Source organism: Strix aluco, unplaced genomic scaffold (assembly GCF_031877795.1).
Source record: "Strix aluco isolate bStrAlu1 unplaced genomic scaffold, bStrAlu1.hap1 H_1, whole genome shotgun sequence".
NCBI classification, from domain to species: Eukaryota; Metazoa; Chordata; class Aves; order Strigiformes; family Strigidae; genus Strix; species Strix aluco.
In genome coordinates this window covers 805,001-818,897 of record NW_027436666.1, presented here as the reverse complement: position 1 = coordinate 818,897, position 13,897 = coordinate 805,001, and the positions used below count along the sequence as shown (strand labels likewise).

The following is a 13,897-nucleotide window of genomic DNA, read 5'->3' as shown; positions in this document are numbered from 1 at the left end:
AACTAAACCTCAGTTTTTATCTCAAAACAGAAATAAAGTCATAACCGGAGCAGTGCAGTGAAGCAGGGGCACTTTTTGTCCTTTAACTTCAAAGCAGAACGAGCCCCAATAAACACGTACGATTTCACATTTGAAAAAGCAAAACACAGACATCCCCCAAAATACAACCCCCCTTCTTCTCACATGGGGAAGCTGGGGCAGGCTCCGAGCATTTGTGGGTGTGCCAGCCCCTCGCCCCGCTGCTCTCTCTCCCTCTCTGCCCTGGCTCCTGAAGCAGAAGGGGCTGAGTTAGCTCTGCTGCCCACCCGCCCGCACCACCCAGCCACCGACTTCTCTCCCGCGCTCTGCTGCAGTGAGAGGCTGCTCAGGCACACGCAGCAGATAAATCAGACCGCAAAGCTCCCATACACAGACGTTAGGCCAAGTATGATCTCAGTTATATCGCTTAAATTAACACTGGTGCAAGCGATTACTAATACGTGTGAAGATTTCAGTATTTTTTGCTCAAATGAGAAATACATAAACATAGGCTACTTGCCAGTATATTAGCTGGATTCAGGATTAAGAACAAAACCAAGTAAAAGAAATGAAAACTTTTTTTAAAGAAAAAAAGGAAAAGTAAAAACAAAATCAACTTAAAAAAACACTTTTGCAATGCATGTTCATTTTGAACAAATGACAGAAGTTTAAGCTTATTTCCTTTTTTTTTTTTTTTAAATGAACTCATATAAAATGCCTTACTATTTCAACATCTTTCTTACAATTATATCTTAGCAGTCTTAGCTGAATAAAGATAGAACATTGATTAGAGGTAGAAACAACTATACTTTCACATTAGGAAAAAACCTTCTGCTCTTCTGGAATACAGTCCACCAGGAAGAACAGGATGCGGCACATCTGGTTTTGCAGATATACCTGTATATATCTGCGTATACACACACACGCAAAAAAAAAAATTACATATATACACACACTGACATACGTCAAGCTGTCAGGATTTGTGAATCACACAAGTTCAAAACTATTAAATTTACATGAAGATTTGTGAGACTTTAGAAGTTGTGCATTGACATAAGCAACGTAACTCAACAGAGTTGAGTCAAATATGTTTGGATGCATAAGATAAATTACAAATGGTAGGCATGTTTTCCATATAGTATTACCGGAGCAATTCTCAATTTGCATTCCGTTACCAGAGCACAGTTCTTTCAGAAAGAGTTTTAAAAAGATTTCTGTCATTAACCAGTTCTTTGATTATTGCTTGCAGCTGTCAGTTGAAGAAATATGGGAAATACTGAAGGAAAATAATTCTTGGAATTTATGCAATTTAGCTAAGACTGTGAGCACTGGAAATCTCATGAAATATTATGCTTCTAACCTTTCCAGACAATAGCATACCCTTAAGTAACAGCATTTGGACATGCTTGCTTTTTTCCAGCTATCCACTGCTAAACTGAAAGACAAAACAAGCTAAAAAATAATTTTTCTCCTTACTTTAAGACAGTACATAGTTGACTATATCTGTATCTATCTCTCTCAGCCTTCCAGAAAAATCCACAACTGGAAGCTGTTAAATGAACATATACCCATTGTGATGCTAATGGCATGCATCATCTTCAGGCTAGTAGATAAACAGGCCCTATCAACACACTCAATTGACACTAGGAATGTGTAGATTGGAATATGAATGTATTTAACACTATAGATGCTTCAGAACTTGTGCTGCTACAGAAGCCTGAAAATTCAAGTGAGCTGAAGACATAGAGGCATTCATCCAGCGGAGTGAAATGAGGAAAAGAAAGGAATTATTAAAATCAGTAATTTCCGTTAGGTTTTAAGAAAAATGTAACTATAATGACTTCAAGTATGTTTAGTAAATATATAAAGGTTTTTAGAAATTGAAGATTATCGTTTATTTATATTATTCAACATAAATTCTAGAGGAAACTTTGCTTGTTCCACAGTCCATAGGGATTCTCCTGTTCTTTGCAGCTAACATTCTTACATTTTTTCTGATTTCATCTCATACAAATCCAATTTTCCCTACTCTAGTCTTCTAATTTCTAATGGAAGTACTTCAAAACAGATGATTTTTTCATCCATGCTACTAGAGTGCATTTAATTTGTTGCATAGAGCTTTCTAATTATATTTTGACAATCTGCCTTCGAATTTGTGTATAAAATTAATACTAATACCTAAACCACTATTATTAGATTTTGTTAGAAGAATATGGAACTTTTAAATCTACTTTTGTGAGAAAAGATTATTTCTGCTGCATCTAATTTTGGTATTAAAAATATTAAAATTGTAATTAATACAACTGGGGAAAGATTGAATTATTTTCAATAAGATCTTCTGGATAAACCTCAGAACATTGAAACAATCTATAATTTCCCTAATGTAAAAAAAAAAATAATAAATTATTTTTCCTCTAGAATACTAAATTCTTGCATGATAGAATAAAGGCAGGGTTTCGTAAGAACAAGGATTTTAATATAAAGTTCTTAATATTTCTGTTCAAACTGTAATCTAATAATATCATGGAGCTGATGAAATTCAAAAAAGTATAGTCATGCAAGAGTTCATCTTTAATTCTGCAATGCCTTCTGTGACAGCATATTTAAAGCTGATATTCTCTCATTAAGAACAATCTGCATGCTTTTTTGCTTTTCTCTAATATAAGCAGCTACTTATTTGGTCACAGCAGACATGTGACCAGTGATACAGGATTTTGGAGATCATCAGCAGAAAGCTCCTCCTAACTCACTCCACCAAAAGGATCAGAAAAATGTTAGCATATATGTCTGAAGAGCGTATTCACTACAGGTACACAGGAGAGCTTTGGACAGACCGGTGGCAGAAGGGAAACTGAGGCAGCCATGCTGCTGGGTGCAATGGGAGAATAGCCTGCAGTGGCTGAGCAAGTCAGTGGGTTGTGCTGCACAAAACAGAGATCCCCCAGACTGATTTACTACTCATCTTTGGCGTACAGGCTTGCAGCACAGACAAAAACGTATTTTTCAAGATCAAAAAATATTCCCATTCATACTTCTCTTCCTCCAATGTTTTCTCCTAGAGTCCATGATTAAGGATGTACTGTTTGATTAGGTCCTTTGTTGAAGCACTACAGGTATTTTGAGAAAATAATCACTTCAAAAATATTCAGCACTGAGGAAAATGATGTGAAATCACTAATATTTTTAGAATTCTAAAAATTAAATTCCCAGTTGTTCCAAGATATTTGACTAAAAGCATTTTTCCAACCTTTTTATACTTTCAAAAGCAAGTTTTTGCGTATAGTTATATTTACATGATTCATATAAATTAATATACAGAGCATAAGGAGAAATCCCAATGTACTAGTGACGATGCACAGACTAGTCACTGCTCATACATGACATATGATGAAGTCCACTGAATTTCTCAAATATTCAGATAGCTAAGAAGTAGTACCCAGGAGATTTGCTAGTTTATCAAAGATCCTCATACACAATCCATGTCTGCTCTTGATTTGCTGTTCTAAAAGTGTAATTTAATACTGGTCTTTCCAGACAGAAATAGCGTTATCTTTGTTCTGGTCTGAAATATTTTTAAATGATGGGTTATTTCAAAATGTGTCACAGAAATAGATGAGAAACACCTAACTAAAAGGCCACTGTTGTACAATAATAGTGTGTTAGTTTCTATTGTCTCATCTGGCTAGGGAATTTAAAGACAGTATCTTGAACACATAATAGGTGTTAAGTGTTCTCTTAGCCCTTCCCTATCTACAGTCAAACAACGGGGCCTTAGTATGCTTTTAAATATGCTGTTAATTCCAAAAAAGTGCTTCTGGAGTGCCTTCAATTATTTGGGATCTTTCTATAAACAGAATAACACTCCTTCAAATTTTAACACATTCATCATTCATGGATGGTTGTGTTGACACTGAATTGTTTGAACTTGCAGCCCAGAAAGCCAACTGTATCCTGGGCTGCATCAAGAGAAGTGTGGCCAACAGGTCAAGGGAGGGGATTCTCCCCGCCTAGTCTGCTTTCCTGAGACCCCACCTGCAGCACTGTGCCAGCTCTGGGGTCCCCAACATAAGAAGGACATGGACGTGCTTGAGCAGGTCCAGAGGAGGCCACAAAAATGATCAGGGGTCTGGAGCTCTTCTCCTATGAATAAAGGCTGAGAGCGTTGGGGGTGTTCAGCCTGGAGAAGAGAAGGCTTTGGGGAGACCTTATAGCGGCCTCCCAGTACTTAAAGGGGGCTACAGGAAAGGTGGGGACAAACTTTTTAGCAAAGCCTGTTGTGATAGGACAAGGGGAAATGGTTTTAAACCAAAAGAGAGTCGATTTAGACTAGATATAAAAAGTAATTTTTCACAATGAGGGTGGTGAAACACTGAAACAGGTTGCCCAGAGCATTGGTAGATTCCCCAACCCTGGAGGTATTCAAGGCCAGGTTGGACAGGGCTTTAAGCAACCTGATCTAGTTGAAGATGTCCCTGCTTATTGTAAGGGGGTCGGACTAGATGACCTCTAAAGATCCCTTCCAACCCAAACTATTCTATGACTCTATGATCTATTATTAACAAGGAATAAAGTAGCATCATCCAAAAATACACACTTTCTTTCTTCCAATATGTTAAAAATACAAACGAAACCTATATTTGATTCCCACAAAGTTATATATGGAGTTTCACTTAAACAAGAGAGTTGCATGGTAAGGAGAAGAATCTAAAGTAATTGATGTCCAAAGGTGAGTTCCATAAGTCCAAATCGGTATCTATATTACTTTCTGACAACAAACCTGAAATACATTCAATTATTGAATAACCTGTGTATACTTGTTACTGGTAATGACAATGAAAATCTATGCTCTATTCATACACTTATGTAGTAAGTCCCAGACACACATATAACCTCACATTAGTTATTAAAAACAGGGGAAAAAAACCCCAAAAGACTGGGTTGGTGAAGGTATGTGTCTCTAAGACATTTTACAGGATTTCTTTATTCAAAAGTTCTATGTAAAATGCCAATTTTCTTTCCATCACTTTTCTAAGCATAGTGCATTATCACCTCTCTTAGAGTGTCACCAAAATACTCAATGAACTTAGGCAATGACTCAGGGAACAGCAGTGCATGTCACAACAAACATAATTTGTAAGCCATCTGCCCAATGATGCTTTGCTGGTCACATCATTACAAGCTTTTGAGAAACACCTCTCTCACCTGTTATATATGTTCAGTGTCCAGTACACTATGTCATATACCAGGGTTGATGGGTAAGTAAAAATCGAATGAGCAACAGAGTTTGCAGCTCTGGTAAGAATTTGGTGTGAGATTCTCCTAATTTTCCTCTCCCCTCATCTTCCCTCTGTAGTATAACTAACTCATCACAAGGTAACAAGGTGCTTCAGGATCTCTCCTCCAAGACCTGACATACCACACACAACTGATCAAACTACCTACCAGTATGTACTGTGAAGTCTTAGACTGGGAAAGACCTTGCAGATAGCACAGAAGCTGGGAAGTGGCAAACTTTTAAGCTCTGCTCCCATGCCAACATCCTTTTTCCTGACTCACAACTTCACCCACTTCCACCAATGGACAGTTGAAAGGTATATCCACTACTGATCACTACAGTTCTCAAAGATTGCTTTAGGAGGAATAGCTTGACAATGCAGCATGGCATAATCACTGGTTTTTAGTGGCAAATTTCGGCTGTGCCATGGTACTGTTGGTATGTGGCAAAGTAATGCCAGCTTAAAAACACACACTGTGTGACTGACTTGTTTCTCTTTACATCAGCATGCCATCCTTACCATAGAGGGGCTGTATTTCACAGGAACAATTTATGTAATGTTTCCATTAACAATGAGTAACAGTTGCAATAAACCACCCTTTCCAAATATAATTTAAAAATTATTAATCAGCCACAGACATTCCTTGTCTTGTAACGAGAATGAAATCACTATGTCACACAAACTCAACCACTGCTTGTACCAAAGTACCTAACAAGTCTAGAGAGTTTACCTGTGCTTGTTAGTGCTTGCTAGTTAGGTCTTTAGCTTATCATTGGCATCCAAGTGTAAATCCTTGTTCATGTACTGTCACCAAAAATCTAAAACTAGAAATGCATTGTGTAATCATGTAAAAAATTTGAGTGGTACTGTCAGTACTGCCCGTAACTGTAACTTTCCTACAAGATATGTATACTATATGATACATATATACAAATTCAGGTGCACACAAACTGATATTCAGTGATATCCACTGTCACTATCTTACACTGGGAGATGTGTTCCACTGAAGCTGTTCAGGACCTTTGAAAATCAAATCTTTATTCCTAATCTTTCTAGGTCCTCCCAGCAGACTAAAACGTATGTAAATGATGTCACTCTTGATTCATTGTAACTTGTTCTTGGTTCATTTGTAACTTGGAGAAACAAACATGAGAGAAATTCCAAAGTATAAATAAACTCTGAGCTGGTATTATACTATTCTTGAAATAGGATACTTGAATATATAAAATATACATTTATATTCTGCTGATAACTACAATGGGTCACATTCATACGTCTGCCTGACGAATAAAGACTGCAATATGAATAGAATCACAGAATAAATGAAACTGGAGCCTTTCTGCTCAAACACAAACACAACAGTTTCACCATGGCCCTGGAGGGATTACAAGTAGATGTGTTTATACTTTATCCTCTCATATTGTGTCAAGACATTATTTTCTGTGTAAATTACCTATTTCAGTAAATCGATAAGACAGAGATGCAAATCTAATGCAATTAGATGCAGAGATGCAAATTACTAATCCCTCAGTTCTATTTACTTACCCCAGTGGATGCTGGTTTTAACTTACAAATAAAATTCTATTCTGAATGACAAGCTAAGAATATAAAAGAGCAAAAATTGAATCATCATGCGTAATCCTGGCTTTAGTTAGTCTGTTTCTTCCCCAGTCCATTCAAGATTCAAAAATTTCAGGAGCATGAAAAACATTTCAAAAATGGTAATACAATGTTTCCAAACTTTCCAAAACACTCACTTTTACTAGAAGCAGTTCTATCCTTGGAGATTTCCCCCAAAGCAATTTCACAAAGCAAATCTGACAGAGCCAAACTGACAGAGATTGCATACCATTGTGAAGCACAGCTTCATCTCAGCTACTTCCACAAATGAGTAAACAAATGAAAACTCAGTATGTTGAAATCTACTCTCAGTAAGTATTATGAAATGTAATTACAATGCAAATGTGTTTGGGATTCTGTAATCCAATGCCCAAAATGGGAAAAAATTAAGAAGACAAAACAGAAAACATTAGCTCTATGTTTGGAATACAATTCAACATAGTCTTAAACTGCTTTAGCATTAATTTACAGATGTAATCAAGGTTTAAAACACAGCAGAGTTGTTTTCCATTCCACTTAACTGTATTAACTTGACATTTCATATATTATTTTATTACTTTACATTTCAGAATAGTTTGTCTGCCTGACTGTCCATCCTAATACATGGATCTTCCTAACTTTGTTATTCTTTTAATTAGAGGAATGTATTCCTCTGCATTACTGCTATTAACTTATCTAGTTATCCCACCCAGTCCTGAACAAACAAGTGTTTGATCCTGTAGTTTGTCTTAAATTTTCCTCTGAGAGATTCTTGAGCCATTGCTTTTTACATATATATATATATATATAGTTGGTGTTTGAATTACAGTCTCAGTTTTATTCTATCAGACAATCATCAAGCATATTGTAGCCTAGACCTCAGGTCCAGACAGTGCACACCCAGGCTGACCTCTATTGTCAAGTAATTGGTGAGACAGTAGCAGTAGCTATAAAACAGCTGGTTTTATATCCTGCTTCTAAACCTACATCATACAGAGTCTGGAGAGTTTACTCTGGACCAGGTTTAGTCTTGTCCCCTGAAGCAGACACCCCACCACACACAGTTCAAAGCTGTCCAAAAGCCAATTTGCGTGACATACGACACTCAGTGTGCACATGGAGCCTCTCCTACAGCTCCCAATGCAGTTTCTTGCAAGCAGAATCTATTTCATGTGTACTGAACCTGCTCTGCGAACCCCAAGCCAGCATGTGGCAAGTGGGGATAGTTGTCAGATTTACTTAAAAACCATGCTAATGCTTCAAACTACTGTATTAACAAGACAACTCCAGGAAGACAGTTGTGAAATAAATATCTCAATATAATGTTTACAATTAGACAGTTTTAGGCTGCCACCATATTTATTTTAATTTATTTTTGGACCGTCACTGATTAGGAAGCCATAGAACACATTTTCACTAGCCCCCAAAATAATATTTAAATAAGACAAGTCCAAGCATTCTTCTTCTTCAAAAGATTCTCATCACGAGTAAAGCACAGTACTTAACTTTCTTTTTAGCTCTTTAAAAACTGATCAATTATATCGACAATAACAACAAACATACAAGAAGTTAGAAGCAATGTAACAGCAAAGAAAGGACAGTACAGCTCCTGATGATCAGAATGATTTCTTCTGTTTTATTAAAGTAACATTTAAACAAACAAGGCAAACTGCATACTAGGTGAAGTTAGGAGAAACATGGAAACATGGCCAGCAGATCAGGAGCCGTTGTTATTCCCCCAACACACACACATACTTGGTGCCAGCAAAACTGCACCTAGAATACTGCATACAGTTTTTAAACCTACTGCCACGCCAGTTCAACTGAAACATGGAGAAACTGGAAAGGATATGTTGGAGTGACACCAAGATGGGCGGGGGTCTAGAGCTCATGGCCTGTGAAGGGAGGTTGAGGGAACTGCACTTGATTAGTCTGTCAAAGAGGAAGTTAAAAGGCAATCTACTAGCTTTCTCTACTTGAAGGGAAGTTACAAAGATGATTGAGCCAAAATGTCACTGGAATTCTAGTAGATGATAATATAAAAGGTCAATGGCCACCAGCTGCCAGCTTGAGAGGTTTAGGTTGGATATTAGGAAAAAGTTTTTCACTATGAAGGTACTGCAACACTGGAAAAAGTTACCCAAAGAAGATCATAAATCTCTGTCCTTGTAGATGTATACAAATTCGTGGCTCACCTGATCTAGCACTGGTGTTGGTCCTGCTTCAGAAAGGAAGTTGGACTGCATGACCTCCAGAAGTCAGTCCCAACCCACATTTCTGTGATTTTTTTTAAGTAGTGTCTGGTCTAGTATCAAAAAAAATCTTATTTCATGGGTATAAAATGTTCAGGTATGATCACCACTGCATTCCACAATGATTAAGCTAGATCTGTGTGGAGGCTGCTCAAATGTATTATACCAGGTCACTGGGAAAAAGAGGACTACAGAAGGTTGCTCCTTCAAGCAAAAGCAGCCTTAAACTAAACAAAGGTATGTATCCAAGATGAGGGGGACTACCTGAGTAGTTGGCAAGGCAGCTGAACAGATCATTTGACTACAGAACTAAATGTCAAGATGTAATATGACTACTTTAACTTGGTGGCCATTGACTGTAATGCAAGAATGTGACCTTCACACTGCCCCTATAGTCTCAACCATCTTGCTGTCATTTGGGTGGCATTTTGACATGTTGGATATAATTAAAAAAATAAAATTTTTCAAATCATCAAAAGCATGAACCTAAGGTAAAGCATAAGAAGACAGCAAGCACGGCACTCTTCACACAGGTGTTATCCTAGCTTCCACCCATTTGCAGCTCAAGGACTTCCTAAGCCTAAAGCAACTTCTGGTCGATAGATTTCCCTCTCATGAGCTAAACCGTACTTTTAACACACATTGTGCTCTTTGCTAGAATAAGCTACTAAATCAAATAAGTTGCAATCACAATCACATGTTTAATTATGATTATACCTGGTCCTGTATTCATTCAGCGGTTCACAGAACATGTCTCCAAGTAGAATTCAGGCTTACTCACACATAGGAATTTATCATTCCAAGCCTGTCTCAAACACATTGCTTTATCTTTGGGTCAGACATTACAAGAGGAGTGAGTTTACCTAAAGAAATCAAGAAATTTTCATAAATGCTACCTGACAGAACTACCACTGAGGAAATTTTTTACCTGGCAGTTCAAAGGGAAAAGCAGGTTTTTGAGTTAGGACCTTCGAATGAGGAAAGGCATCTCACTCCTTTGTAAAAAACATGCGAGGCATACAGGAGGTACAGAGGCTAGAGAAATTTTGCCATTCATTGACCCTACTTCCTTCCTTCCAATACCTTTTTAAATAGACTTTTTCTGTTCCTCTATGCATTACTTCATTTCTACACGTTTTTTGCATCCCAGAACAGCTAATATAACAGTTCCTCACCTTGCCTCCCTGCCTCACCTCCGTACTTTGCACCCATGCCAGCTCTATCAACTTGTTGGCACTCATTTGTCATCTCAGAGTATTCTTTGTCTACATACAGGTAACTACTGATATGACTTCTAAAAAAATCTTCAGCATCAAAGATCTGACCTACCACTGGAGAATAGTATAAGGCTGCTGATACTGTACCATAGAGGGGATGCAGCACTAACTTACACTTAACAACTCCAAATCCATTGACTCCAAGCAGTGAGATAGTAGGGTCAGTGTGGTTTTGGTGTGTAGTTACCTAAGACTAGTTCAGGTGGGATATATCAGTAGTATGAACTCAGGATGTCTTGCAGAAAACTCAAGACCTATGGCTCAGCAAGACTGTACCAACAAGTAAACAGATCAAAAGCCCCCCAACAAACACCTCCTTTCTCCTGTTTTGAAAGAATGCCAACTTTCAGCAAACACGCAGTTTCTGTTTTTCCAGATTCTACTTGTGCACAAATTCATCATAATCCAGTATCAAATGATTCCTCTACACCAGACTGTGGTCAAAATTCCTGAACTTTTACACTGAAGAATCAGGAACTCCCTTCTTCACCACTCTCTATCTTCTGTTATACCATAAAATAATCAAGTGTATAGAATTTCCTTAGAGATCAACATAGGAACAGTATCAAAGCCTAAGTGTATACTGTATTATTAGATATACATCCAAGCAGAAGAAACATCTTTAAAAGGGTAATACTGACAGTATCTGTGATTTTCTCTTTAAAATGTGTAGACTTTGATACAATGATAAATATAGGTTGATTAACCTTGCTCCAGATTTAAATGTATAACCAATTAACTAAATTAATCTTTCAAAAAATAAGTGTCACTAGCATTATTCTTTGAATAATCCTTGTTTAGTTTCCATAATGGTATACATTTTAATGAAAAATTCATTATAATGTAGCATAAGGCATAATTAATTCTGGAAGATTTTTTTGAGTAAATAGCTAGTACAGATGCTGAATTCCATTTTTGTACCAGCTTTATTAATCTTTCATAAACCAGTATTTCCACTATAATGGCTTGTAACAGCTCCGCAGAAGTTATAGAAATGCATTAGTTGTCATCAGTGGTGTTAATCTAACTAGGATGTCATCACTTGTATGATGGTACTTTAACAGTACGATTTTTGAAACAACAGCCACAGCTTTGTTTCATGCTTTGAAAAGGAGCATCTATATATAACAGATGGAATATTAAACAATAATTATTTAATTTTTCTGTAGTTAGAAAATTACTTGAACTGTTTAGCTAACAATGTCGAGAATACATTTACTTAGGAAAATCTGCTTAGTCAATGGCTAAGTTCAAAGTGTATGTAATCAAATTGTAAGATGAATTAATCTATGTAGTGACAGACAGCCAATTTTCACCAAAATTATGCTTTACAGATATGGTACAGTGAACTTTTACCCTAGGATTAGAATTGCTGTGCAAGCATATAATTCAGCTTCACAAACTCCAGACACCTTCACTGAGAAGTGTTTCTAGGGTATTTGCTGAGCTTATGCAAGAGTCATTTAAATTCAAAGAGAAACACTAGAAAGATGAAATGAATCCCAGGTGCTCTTACACTCCCGAAATAGATGCTTTAAGACATGAACAAAGAGAATTAGTGTTAGCAAACATACAGGAATCCTCTCTTCCCCTGGATTCCTCTTATTTAAGTGCATGTTTATATCTATAGTACTATGGTATTTCTTCAATTACTTATATATAACATTATATTTCAAAGTTTAAAACAAACTTGTGAAAGTTTGAAAAATCTGTTTCTTGAAGGATACTGCTGGCTTCCAAATCCACAGCATGCTAAAAAGCCCCAGGCATCTAAAACGTCTCTGTCTTCTGAGGGCATATAAAACAGTCAAAAGCACAAGTTCTTCCCCTTTCTTTCATTTTAACTGATGAGGAAAATTTTCCAAGCCACCCTGGAATGATAACTACTAACTGCCCAAGAAACCGGGTGCCTACAATAGTCCTCACTGGGTTAAGACTATTTATGAAGTGAAAACATCTACTCAGCTATGTAGGATGACTCTTGAAACTAGCTTCTGAAAAACTAGCCCTTCATGACTATTCAGGAAAAATAATATGTAATTAGTCACCTAAGTGAAAGGGTAATGGGATCTCTATTACTTGTCATGGAGCTGTGCTCCATGACTGGTTCTAATGATTCTTCCTCACTAGTCTTAAGCCCTTTCTTTCTCTACTGCCAACTTAAATTTTGAAATTTTTAAAATATTTTTTGTTGGATATGACCAGACAAGAATATTTTCTCATGTGCGTCACTGTGAATTCAACTGTTCTCTGAAAGAAGATTCACTAGATTTCCAGGTTCTTTCTGTAACACCTCACTTTGCACACTGGAACTATCAAAAAAAAAGCCTCTCCAACAGGTATGCACCCTGAAATCTATTTTTTGCCACTTACAAGGACAAAGTCTTTTAAAATGGCCCTACTGCATCTCAAGCTATCTGTTTTAAAGGACTGATCTGTTGTAGTGATAGAGGTGTAGTAACATGGGACAGTGCAAGAGACTGCTCAGAAATTCATCATTTCAAAAACCAAAAGAGAAAACAGAAGATCTTCAATAACTGAAAGCAACAACATGGAACTTCGCTTTCAGACTGTTCGAGGATGAAAGGAAGGCTAGGTATTACAGATAAAATATACACTATATAAAAATAAATAAGCAGGTGAAAATGGTATTATAACAAACCATGGAAACAAAGAATATAACAGCTTATAGCAAGAAAGTACCAGAGTAGTCCTAGTAAAGAAACCAAACTGCAAATCTGTATTTTGCCAGCCATAGATAACAGACTCTAGTTTAACATAGCAAAATTATGGGTCACTACGGGATGGATTTTACATTGGATGGGTATACAAATAAGTGAAAAATTTGTCCCACTTCACATGAAGACTTTGTGAGATGAATCACACAGCGCTTCTTACAAATTTCCTCATCAGAACCTGCCTAAGAACTTGATAGTTTACTGGAAAAGATAAGCTGAGATGGAAATGATAACTTCAGTAAGCATTTCTTTCTCATAAGGAGGAAAAGCACATTAAACAGTATCCTTTTATTTGCTAGAAGGAGACTATGTGGACATAAGTCAATTTTTTAAACATTGCCTATCAATTATGATATATGGAAAAGTGGAATTCTGTGAAATGCTGAAAATGATAAATGAAAAAAATCACCATCCTTTTGTTTTCTAAGGAATGGAATTTTCGGACTTCCCAGCAGACCTGTGAGAAGGGCAGGAGGTGAGCCAGCCAGCCAGTTCACCAGCACGCCCACAGTCAACAACTGTTTGGGGATTTGCTAGGCCTTGGAATTACAACAGCAGTCTTCAAATCACACTTCATGACATGTTACTGGAAATCCATATTAATGCTACCACGTGACCTAAATAGCTGTTTTCCAGAGCATTCTAATTTACTACAGCATGAGATTTCAAAGTCAGAAAAACAGTTTTAGAAGGGCTACTCAGGAAGAAAAATCTGTAGTGTTTTGTAAATATATAGT

The 13,897-nt window shown here is 36.9% G+C and overlaps 1 protein-coding gene across 26 annotated transcripts in view; it reads right to left on the bottom strand.

The window, feature by feature from the left end:
* Positions 1-13,897, bottom strand: part of LOC141919139 (RNA binding protein fox-1 homolog 1) — a 766,805-nt gene that overhangs the window by 70,586 nt on the left and 682,322 nt on the right. The window lies entirely within an intron of this gene.